The 12,691-nt window shown below is 37.2% G+C and overlaps 1 protein-coding gene across 8 annotated transcripts in view; it reads left to right on the forward strand.

Moving 5' to 3' along the window:
* The first annotated feature begins 7,640 nt into the window (after window positions 1–7,640).
* Window positions 7,641–12,691, forward strand: part of Prosap (SH3 and multiple ankyrin repeat domains prosap) — a 128,544-nt gene continuing 123,493 nt past the window's right edge. For 6 of the 8 annotated variants that reach the window (XM_071713341.1, XM_071713342.1, XM_071713337.1 and 3 more), the window contains exon 1: window positions 7,641–8,015. The gene's annotated coding sequence lies outside the window, so the exon portion shown is untranslated. The remainder of the gene's footprint in view (window positions 8,016–12,691) is intronic. The other 2 variants (XM_071713343.1, XM_071713344.1) reach the window with 1 other exon arrangement.

A 12,691-nucleotide genomic window follows, 5' to 3' on the forward strand; every position in this document is an offset into this window, starting at 1 on the left:
TTATTTTATCGGAAAAGAAACGTTCCATCGAACGTTTTTCGAATGGACATTTTTTACTCATGAGAAACGTTTCTAGAAATCGGTTATAAAACGTTTCGGAAAAACGCTTATAAAACATTTCTGAAACGTGTATGTGCTACCTGGGTAGTAACTAACAATAAATTAATTAGTTATTAATTAGTTAACTTAAAATTAGCTTAGTTAATTTAAAATGAATTAATTTTTAACTTTAACTATAATAGTTATTTTTAAAACACAAACTTAAACTTATTTAACTTTTTTTTCCTAAAGTTACAAATTTTTTTCTATAAAGAATACGTACAGCTCGAGCGATAGCTTATATGAGCGAAAAGAAAGAAAAGAGGCGAATAATGTTTATAATATGTTCGTAGATAAAAAAATATACGACATAACATACATAAGTTTAAAGATAGACATAAATATGATAAACAAAATTTGAAACGAGTATGTATGTACATACATTAACGATTGATACGGCGGCGGTAGCGGCATTTATTTCCTATTACGTCACATCACGTGACGTCGCACTACAATACTTCACGTACCCGCCAATTTGAAATTTGATCGAGATTACTTCGTCCTTTTTCGCGTCTCTTGCAAATAGATTCTTTCGTATCACTTTAAATCTCTATAGAAAATATCAAGTACATCATTGTAGCTGTGTAAAACATGCGTGAAAAGCGCCAAAGTCACACGCTGAGTTTCCACTGAACGCGTTACGCGTCGCGTTATCCAATCAAAACGTTCAATTTTATTACATTACAAATAATGTTATAAAATGGGATATTTTGATTGGTTAATTTGGATGACGCGACGCGTGACGCGCTCAGTGGAAATTCAGCCTCACTGTAATCACCTAAACGTCCGTACTTGAAACTATTTCAGTTCGAACGGCTCACGGGCGCGCGCGCTTGCGCGGCCGCCATGACAGTTATGCAGCGCGTCGGTTCGGAGCACGTAGCGCGGACGCTCCTCCGGTTAATCGCGGAATTTACTCGATAAAAGTGTGCGACGAACGGAAATTGTTGTCGGGAGTGCCGACTGGAGTGACGGGCGACCGCCAGAACGTCGCTTGCCGCGGGTGATCGCGATCGACGCCGTTTCGTAGTCGACGCTGCGTCGGAGCCGTCGGAGGCGGGTATAGTCTCCATTGTCTCCAGTGAGTAGAGTGAGGACAGATTCCGATGATATAGTCACGGGAAAATGACCTTTACGATTCCTTCGAAGGAATCGGCGCTCGATTGGCGTATTTCCGTTAGATGCAATTATAATTATCACACGCGTTTGTTGCTCTCAATAAAAAATCCGCCACTGCATGCACATGTAGTATATCGGATATGATATATCGTGTTGAGAAACGATAAACAGCGAATGAGTCACACAGTTCCGTTAAGTTAACTCCGTGCGATCGTAGCGTCAGAGTGGGCATGATACATAAAATTATCGCGTCGGTATAATGTTAAACGATAGGTCCGTCAAGTAAACTCCATATGATCGTAATATTATCTCGTATCACTAGCTCATACGAGATTCATAGATATCTATGAATTAATTGAAGTATGCGTGTGAGTTAATTAATACATTTATGTGTAATAATTGGAAGTTATTTATATATAACGATTGGTTGGATTTATATACGTAGCAGTTTGAAATATTTATATTTGTCATTATATTTATATGTAATAGTTAGCAGTGATTAGTAATTAATATTGTGATCGTTATATTTATTAAATTACGAGTGCATGAATTATTTGAAATATGCGGTAATGATTATCTGTAATCACGAAACATTCTGTTTCATTATTTCTTATAGTCGATTTGTAAATATAAAATCGTTGTAGTTAACGTTATGATCACTAAAAATGTATATTGTTTTCTTATATTCGAATATTATAACTTTAAGGAAAAAATTGAATAGCTGTATAAGAAAAGTATTAACGGATTGTTGTTGCTACATTTATCACACAGATACGAACAGTGGCGAATTTTGATAAATCAATATTCTTAACCCTTAGCTGACACACTTTACCAGAATCGCATAGCTGGAACACTGGGGCCGTTTCAGACCCCACCACTAAAATGCTTGCTGCGAGGAAGCTATTGATTTTTTTTTCACTTAAAAAATTCTAAGATAGTCTTCGAATGTTGTTTTAACAAGTGTCATAGGTTATTTTGATAAAATTTAATATTAAGTATGAAAAAAATTGGAGAACGTAAAAGAAAACGAAAAAATGACTGTTTTCACTCAAAAATTCATAACTCTTATATTTTAACTCTTCCACTTTTTGGTACCATTTTCGTACTATAGGAGGGCTTAAATTAGAGCTGAACTAGACTGGGGCGTTTAAGGGGGTTGTCTGGTCCTTATACTAGAGAAAATCGATTTTTTTAGGATTTTCTTGAAACTGTGAATATACGTTAATTTAGGTGTGCTTTATGCGTGGTATAAATTTCAGTACCTCTTCCGGTATAAAAAATAAAGATACTGAGCCTCAAAGTTTCAAAAAAAAAATTTAAATTTAATTTTTTTTAGTTTTGGCATTTTTTCCTTATAGAACTCGACGAGAGGAGCAACTTTGGTCCTCTTGGCCAACCTCGTATCTCTTACCGTTTGGCCTGGAAAACCTTTTCATTAGTAAAAGTTGAAACTTTGAGGCTCAGTATCTTTATTTTTTATACCGGAAGAGGTACTGAAATTTATACCACGCATAAAGCACACCTAAATTAACGTATATTCACAGTTTCAAGAAAATCCTAAGAAAATCGATTTTCTCTAGTATAAGGACCGGACAACCCCCTTAATACCCCACAGTGCCAGCTAAGAGTTAAGTGCAGCTTGATTTACAGATCTTCATAATAACAAAGTCTTAAACGTCAACTGCATCTAAAGAAAAATTCGTCATCGAGCACATGTGTCTATAATTGACAAGGAACAATTTATAAACGTCGCAGAACAAAGTGCATTTTCTATTTCGCGTTCGCGTTTTGCGAAATCGCGGCGTGGCGAACTCGCGACGCAAATTCGCGTTTCTCATGCTCCTTCGAAAGTAAAACGTGCGAGCTAATTTTCAAAGTTCGTTCGATAGCGGGTAATTAAGTGGGTTTCCGGTATTCATCGCTTTCTCGAGGAAACTAATGCGAACTACTTCTAAGGCGGGATTTGCAACGAGCGGAGCAACTGATGGAGCAAACTGCAATATCCTAGCTGGTGAGTAAAGTTATTGATTCAGTACTTAAATTGTACATAATTCTGTTGGCGAACACACACACACACACACACACACACACACACACACACACATACACACAACAATTGCAATTATTTGTCCAATATTTATCAAAAAGTAACTGTCGCACTTTGTATGTTATATTTTGATATAAAAAATATTTATATTAAAAAAAATATTTATTAAAATATTCAGTTGTGACAATAATGTGATTACTAAGAGCGTAGAACTAATTTTGCTTAATTAATTAAGTATCAGAAATTAATTTGCAAATTTTTTATTTATCATATATATTTTCGATTTATTTTTTTAACTTCGAGAAATGTAAGTCTTTAAGGCCCCTGGGTACTCGTCGCGGTTATGTTGGAATGTGATGTCAGAAGCGAGAAATGACACGTTGAAAATTCTTGCGTAGTATTTTCAAATAAAAAGATATTTGCTTAAAATAACACTACAGATCACTTCAGCACACTTCGAAAATACTCCGAGTTGAGGTTAAGTCTACCCCTTTCCCTTGACAGTTAATAAACAGCCGTAAAACGAACTGTGATACGATGCAGGTTTGTGCGCAGGCGCATGACTAGATTTCGTATTACATTCATTTTACGGCTGTTTATTAACTGTCAAGGGAAAGGGGTAGACTTAACCTCAACTCGGAGTATTTTCGAAGTGTGCTGAAGTGATCTGTAGTGTTATTTTAAGCAAATATCTTTTTATTTGGAAATACTACGCAAGAATTCTCAACGTGTCAATTCTCAACATTTCTCACTTCTGACGTCACATCTCATGAGATGTCGGGAAAGAGCCCAAAAGCCTTAATTTCAGAGTCTTTTTAATTATTTCCGAGTAAGCCCCTCGATGGAAATTTGATAAACATGTAGGCAGAGGAAGATATTGGGGCGGAAGTAATTAAATTCTGAAATATATTTAAATAATCGATATATTGTATTAAATAATAAAATATTTAAATAATTATTTATGCAAGTTTATTGTGTAAATAAGTAATTAAATATTATATTATTAATTGTGTTTTATATAATTAATATCAAAATAAATAATACTTAACAATCAGCATACATAAAATGCATAATTTTATACTCTAATTATAATACTAATTACATCTATATCAATTTTTTCCAGGTATAGCTGAGAAAGTACTTCGCTAGGATACATCAACGACTGGTGAGTGAAATCATTAATTTTTTATTTGCATATTACAATATTGATCTGCTGTTTTTATCTGCCACTATTTACTTTATAATTATTAAGAACATGCTTTGACAGTCATACCTTTATTTGCAATTTGCATTTCTGTGAATAAATAATAAAATCCAAAATATCGCTTTCTTCCTATTTAATCTTATTTACTGAAGATTAAAAAAACTGCATTTGGAAATAAAGATACTGAAACTATATGATATTCATTATAACTTTAATGTATGTAAATGTTCTTTAAATTTTATTCAATCAATTCAGTACAATATGTTAATAGCTTAATGTTTTTGCAACGAGCGGATTGTCAAAGTACGGTTTCAGATGCGCTGTTACGACGACGACGGTGCGGCGAAAAAGCCGTGGTTATTGATACAATTGCTTATACAGCAATTGGTATAATCAACTCGCTTTTATGGTGCGCGTTTCACCAAACGGTTCTCTTCTTTCGTCGGGTATCATAAAATTCGAAGGCCTTTTAAACGCGACGCGCTTCACGAGGAGAAACCCTCTCTTGCGCAGTGTCGAAAAAAGTACCGATACATTATACCTTTTCTTACTGTAATTTCGTTATATAGCTTATACAATTACGTAAACATTTTTTTAATCTATTTTATTTTAACGCGTTCGAGAAAATTAGTCAAGTTAATTAGCTATTAAAACTGTTTAGCTTTAACACACACATTAATGATATCTTAATTTAAAAAAACGTTTCGATAAATTGTTGAAAAAGTATCCTCAATTTTACATATTGACTTATACTTCTATGTATATTAGCTAGAATTTATTATTAATATCACAGAAAAACATATTATCTCTAATATTGGATAAACGATATGTTTTTTTATATAGCTTTATATATTACGTACAGCTAAAAGTTATTTTTATCAATATACTTATGAATAAATATATCTATACATTTTTTATTTAATAAAATAAAAATAACTTCCTTCTTCCTTTCTTAAATCTTGCAATTTATTTTCTCTAATATTAGCCATTTATCGTGAAATAATACTATCGAATCGCATAATGGTTCGAAACTGTTTTCTCTCATTACGGAAAGAAATGGGATAAATAGGAAAATGTGACACTCAGGGAGAGAGAGTAATTGGGAGAGACGACCAATTGCTGATTTACTCGGCCGACTTGCAAACACGGTTTACCAGTTACTGTGGATAGAAGGAATGGGCGAGAGGGGACAGGGGTTGGTGGGACAGGGGAAAGGATACCCTGGAATTGTAATGGTAATGGTAATGGTACCGGTGCGCAGAATGTCGGAAACGCGAAGTATACGAGCATTCTTTTCTTGCCCGATATTTTTCTTCAACGTCATCTCCGTCGAGTCCGTTTACAGTTAAGGACACGACGCGACGCGACGCCGGGATGAAATTAAACGCCCGGACTTTTGTCTCTCACGGTCGTTGACATTTAACATGATTTAACATTCGAAATCGGTGACTCGTCGTCACTGTCATTAGTCGATACTCTTATTTCGCAGTCGTCACATATACTGATCAATCAGCGATAATATCAATATTTTCCATCGCTTATACAATAAGTACATATTGACGCCTCTGCGTGTCAAATCATTTCGACATCGTACTTAATCCTTTCTAGCACGAAGCATATAAAAACCAATTAAGATTAGAAAGTTATTAACATGCGCATATACACACACATATATACACACATTATAAAAGAAAGAAGAAAAGATTAAATTCTTTTTATTAAATAAAAATAAAAAAATTCGTAAGTTTACATAAAATAATATTTTTCTAATGATTTCTGTGAAATACCTGTTAATTTAAATATATTTACGATAAATTGAGATACAAATTTTTATTGGATTATTATTTATTTTCTAAAGATCGTACTCGTGATAATTAAAGTTAAATATTATTTTTGTAATATAATATGTACTTTTATAAAATGTTTGTACTAAATTCAATATAAACAATACCTGACGTTGAAATTTTTTTGAAAAGAAAGAGTTAGGATTATTAAAATTATTATTACACTAAAAGAGAAAGGATTGACTACAATGCTAAGCATGAATATGTATTTAAGCGAAATGTAAACTCGATGTTTAATTGGAAGATACCTGAAGCATCAATACAAGATTTTCTCTATTAACACACGTTAATAAAGACTTGCTAGACCTGCTCCATTAGAACATTTGTGAGAAACACGAGGATCCTCTCTCTCGCGCAGAATCTTATTTAACAATGTACACACACGTGAGCCCTTTCTCTTTCGTAACATGCAAGGAACGTTGTTTACTTTAAGTATAAGACATACGCAGACTCCGCTTACTGAATATAAAACGAAAATTAAAACGTATCAGATCTTACAACACACTTTTGCCTTTTAAAAATTTTAATTGAAGACTTTTAAATATATAGAATATATACTGAAATACGCAATTTATTTTAATATTGAATAACAAACATATTTCAATCTTTTATTACAATTTCGAAAAAATAAAAACATTTGTTACCGCACGAATATTAATATCCCGTCGAAATGTTGAAGTTAGCACGTTTCTTTACGTTTTGAGCAAAGTTTATCGGTTCGTCGCACATGATTTGCATCGTGATTTTAATGAAAATTTCCTCGTACCGACGTTCTCGACGATTTTTGTCACTCGAACATTCCCCACTCTCTCTCTCGCGAAGAGAGGTTTACCTTCATCCCGCGGCAGTTCGCAACACGTGCGCGGCACCGGCGCGATTCTCGGAAAGTATCAAATCTCAAAGCTCGTACGCGACGTGCGCGGCAAACGGCTATATTACGGCATTTTTCCAGCGGGACCCCTCGCGCGTGCGGGCGCGCGGCGCGTCGGAAAATGGTGCTACGAGGAATTCTCATTGAGATAACGATACGACTCAGTCGTACCGTACAAAGAGGGGTTGTTCGTACGCATCGTGGGCGTCGTTCGCGAGCTGGGGAGAGACGAGCGAGGGAGAGAGAGAGAGAGAGAGAGAGAAGCTTCTCACGTGATTGTTTATTTTTTTCCCTTCCGCTCGTCGCAAGGCGCTCGCTCGCTCCCAGCTGTGCGTTTACGCACGGTGCGTAGCGAGCACGCGCCGATCGAAATTCAACGTTCGCCGCAGCGGAGCGCGCGGTTCGGTCGGCTTCCACGAGCGGCGTCGTGGTCGGGATCGCCCGAGTCTCGCGCGCGCGGGCGAGATCAGTCGGGAGCGTGAGTTCAGCCTGTGGGGACGCGTCGTCGTCCCGTCCGTCGCTCGCCCGGTCCGCGTCGTCTCCCCGTTGCGCCATCCGCGTCGTTCGGATAAACGTCAAAACGCCACGCCGCGCCGCGCCGCGCCGTCGTAGGTGCCCTCCCCCCCCCCCCGCGCGTCCGTCCCCGCCGCCCGCGTCGCTCGTGATAAAGTGCCTGCGGATCTGTTGTGTTGTGTTCGACCGCCCTGATAAAGTGTCGCCGGACTAAACGGAGTGGTGCCTCGCTGCTCCACGAGGGAGGAATCGGGGGAAAAAACGGAGTAACCCCACCCCCGAGCTGCCCCGAGACGCGGTCCAGTTTCCCCGGCTGTGGTGAGTACCGCCGCGAATGTTGATCCCTCGTGTTCTCGTGTGAGCGTGCGATATCGGAGCGCGCCTCTCCCAGCTGTCAAATCCACACCTCGGCGAGAACGACTGTCACATCAGCCTGGCGGCTCTCTTATCGAGCCGACGACGCGACGACGTCCGCGCACGATGGCGCGACGAAATTGATTTCGAGCGCACGCACTGCGGGCGATCCTTGACGCACTCTTTCGAGCGCTCGGCTACAATGTGGAGTTATGTTCGAAGGAGATGTCCCTCGCTTGACAGGAAATTCGTAGCTCGATTAGATTGACGTATAGAATCGTCGCTCTGACCTGTCTTCACTCCATAAACAAACTTTTAGCAAATCGCGAAAGTTGCCCGCGGTCGTTTGCGATCGAATTATTTTCAAATATCTGTACATTCTTGCGCGTACATTTGGCGACGCGATCGGACAAATGTATGCGCGTTAAATGCGGAATAATGGGGAAGTAAATTTCCGCGAAGGCATAAATCCTGATATACATTGCATATTTTAGGCTTAAAACTCCTTCAATCGCTCCATTTATCCGACGTCTGATACCGCAATTCGGATCGAGGATTGAACGTGGAATGTTGTTAGGATTACTTGGAGCGTCCCGATTTGCTATTTACCGCGATGAAACCGAGATTTATCACCTCGGAAATCGCAAAACGCCACGGTCCGCGCGGTCTCGCTCGGCGGGATAACTCCTTCGCATGGTAAAACGCGAATTTCTTCGCGAAGAGCGTGGCCGCGTTTTCTAGAAAGGCAAGCGCACACACGTGCGACGTTTTCCCTGGACGCGCGTTCGACAACAGGTTTTCGCACGTAAGCGTCCGCGTCGCTTACGTAACGCGCGTCGTCGAAGGTTGCCCGATCGCGCCAAGTGACTCTCGGGGGAGAGCGTCCTTACACTTGCCGACGATAATTCGCCACGGGTTCATGTAAATCCAGAAATTCTTCGAGGTCCTTGCCCGTGGAGTATTTGAAGAACCGTCTCTCGAAAGGTTCTCTGAAAGCTTCTAGTTGTTTCACGTTAGATTCTTTATGACTCTTCGTAATGACAAAAATAGAATTGTGACCAGGTGCTACACTTGAGACCTCTGTGTAAGGCCGGTTCTACATTGGTCGTACCGCAGCGTCGTAAGTCGTAAGTCATAAGTCGTAAGAAATTGATAGACCAATTACAGTCGAATTTGAGGAGAATAATCGACTGTGATTGGTCAGTTTCTTACGAGTAAAATTAGGATAAGGTGTAACGATTTGTTGATCGCAATCACGCGGCACATGATACGTAATACGTAATACGTTATGACACGATCGTCTTTGGCGGGCACGAATGTTAACAAACGTGTGCAATTTGCCGTCGTTTGCAGAAACGTCGCGAGGCATCGACGTAAATAATCAATAATGGCTCTTGCGCGAACGCGCGTAATATCGTTTCTTTATACTGCCGCGTTAAACATTCCGCGTGAACGTGATTTCGCCGACGACGTTTTCCGTTACCGTGACATTTATTCTTCGCGACACGCTAATTGGCGCTTACGGAACGTAATGGTATAATACCACAGGACTCTTTATTATCTCGCGTGCAAGGACGCGTGTTCCTCTATTGTTTCGTCGTCGATGTAAATAGAACCGAGAGTCCAAATAAGCCTCCTCGTCGCGGCGTCGTCTCTATCGTATCCTACGTAGGCGGTAGGATTGCATTTTTACTATGTTTTTCGATGCACAGGTAAATAAGATTCGGTCTCGTCGTATATCGCGGAGATCTTCATTGTACCGAGAACGATTATCGTTAACCTGTGTGCACATGCGTTTCCAAGCCATTGTCTTTGCGGGGAAAAGATAATGGAAAAAATCCGGGTCATTAGGGGAAGGTAAAAATAGACTCGCGATCGCTACTTATCTTAAACTTATATTTCTTCTATATTCGTGTTTATTTCTACCAATGCGGATTAACTTTAATCTCGGTTTAACTTACTTTTTCTTTTTCTCTAATTTTTAAAATTAGAGAAGGATAATCTCAACCGAGATTAAAAAGTTAATCTGCATTGGTAAAAATGGACATTAGACTGAGTTTTCCACGATTAAAATTATATTTTACCCGTATTTTTTTAATAATGTCAAAATAATTGAATAGCCAAGAAGTAAAATGGGACTATTATTATTTGATTTTTAATTGCCTGTGAAAATTTTAACATGATTGCTTCTTTTCTTTCGATCGTTCTCAAGTCAGTCAAGTCTATATATTACTGCGAAGTTTATTGCGTATCTGCGAAGTACGGACATCGTATATTGTACACGCACATGCCAGGTAAATACCATTTAAATACATTGTGAGATAAGAACGTTGATAATACACTTGCACGACTATGCGACCAATTGTCACCGCATTACATTAGGACGGCATTGAGCAAACGTCTGTGAATCATGCTGTTTCCGACAATTATATCGGCTGATAGTGTTAGAGGTTACGCTAATTTCGCTCGTCACATCCGGCTTTTTATAACTTTATCTTGCGACATTAATTTTGCAGGAATGCCAGAAGCCTGCACCGCGTGATTATTACACAATTTTATAATACATTTTTTCTTAATTACTTTCATAACAATATTTTACTGTCATTTTGTTCGTAAAATCATATGCATCGCGAGAAATCTATCGTAATTGTAAGGATACACAGTAAAAAATAAAACGTAATTTTAACATTTTTTACATGTCCCAGAAAGTCCACTCTAAATTTCAAGTTAAAATGACTCATTCATCATGTGTTACTTGTTGACAAATTAGAAATGTTAATTAATTGACACTATACTTTACATTTATATTTGTTCTTTTGACTTTATTTTTCAAGTTATATTGACACATGATATTAATTATTTTACAGATTTTACTTAAATTATGTGTAATAGATTTTACTTAAATTATGTGTAATAGAAACATTTAATTTTAGTAAATTTAATTATTTTGTATGGCAAAGTTTACGATTATTTGAAAATTTACGTTTAACTTTTGTTTATGTGTTAAAATAACTTTAAGACGTGTTGATTTTTTAAAGTAATTGTGTTAAAAGAACTCAAAATAACATTTAATTTCTAAATGACATATATAAAGTGTTAAGTTATCACGTTGACATAAATGTAACACATGAAAATGTTAAGAAAAAAATAACAGCTGTTGTATGTTAATTTTACATTAAAATAATAATCAAATCTTGGTAACACAAGAAAATTTTAACATTTGGACCGCTATGTACACACGATTTTTTACTGTGTACTATTAAATATATTATCGCAGAGACTTGATTCTGCTCTCGATGCTTGTGAATGTCTCCTTCGCGATATGATATCCTTGGCAACGGAACGATAAAAATTAATTGCGGTTGCACAAGTATTTGCATCGCAAAGAAATTTGTTCCAGCACGTACAGAAATCCGACCTACCTACATATTTAATTCATATAATCAACATTTATATAATACAATAAAGTACGAAGAGACATGAAACATATTTAAACGTGTCATTCGCGAAATTGCGTGTATAATACTCATAACATCGTGTTGCTTGAACGTGATTTATTGTTACAGATGCGCAAAAACAAACGCGCGTATTTCCTTCCCGTTTCCCGTTTAAATAGCGAGAAGGAACGCAACGCCTCGATGAGTTTTTTGCCGTATATTACGAAGTCTTTCATCAAACATTTTAACGGGACAGACGGACGTTCATTGAAAACGTAATTTCTTAGAGCTTGCCGCTGATTGCGTAACGAGTTTTTCATTACTTTTTCTCGTTTTTGAATTTCATTGAAACGTTTTTTTTTCTCCGGTAGTTATATACTCCCTCCCGTGCTTTCAAGCAAATATTAACATACAACTAATTTTTTTGAGTTGCGCGCGCCGAGTTAATGGACTTTCGCTTTTTTTCCGCATACATAGAATTCTTTACGTTAGAGATCTATTAAGGGGGGAACCTCGTGTGTAAACAACACTTTTTTAAAGATTTTATTACAAAAAAGTGGGAGTAATTATTGAATTCAAATAAAATACATTGTAATATTTAAGTTTAAATGTACAAGAAAAAATTTTTTTATTGTAAAAAAAAAATGGCAACGCTACAGCTGCTTGAAGTTGGCTCCTCGAGTTTGCGCCAGACAACGCTCAGGTCCTTGTAATTGTCTGAAATCAACGAATTAAATTTTTTCATTGAAATAAATTATTTTGTACTTCATGAACCTAAATTTAGCAAAAAAAACAAAAAAATGAAAAATTGAGGACATTTAAAAAAATATATATAATTTTTTGTTTTAAACAAACTGTTAAAAACAATATTTATTATAACAATTTTAATATAATTTTAGGTTCATGAAGTATACGATACATATACAAATATCTATACAAAATTTCAAGTTAATCGGCCATTAACTTTTTGAGTTATATTGTCCGGCGCAAAAAAAAAGCGTTTTGAGAAAAACGCGTTTAAAGTTTTCGCTACCAAAAAGTTAAGTTCAGAGTGACTTATATTTACCTAAGCTTAATCTGCGATGCCAGGGCCGTAAAGTAATCCTTCCTCTTCTAGAAAAACATCTAATTATGCTGCATTTTCCTCTTTTCGAGCAGTCCTGGCCTCTTTTGTCGCTTTTTGTGATCGTCGATCTTGCCTCT

This window comes from Temnothorax nylanderi, unplaced genomic scaffold (assembly GCF_030848795.1).
Source record: "Temnothorax nylanderi isolate EJ_2023f unplaced genomic scaffold, tnyl_v1.0 TNYL_tig0123_pilon, whole genome shotgun sequence".
Classification (NCBI taxonomy): Eukaryota; Metazoa; Arthropoda; class Insecta; order Hymenoptera; family Formicidae; genus Temnothorax; species Temnothorax nylanderi.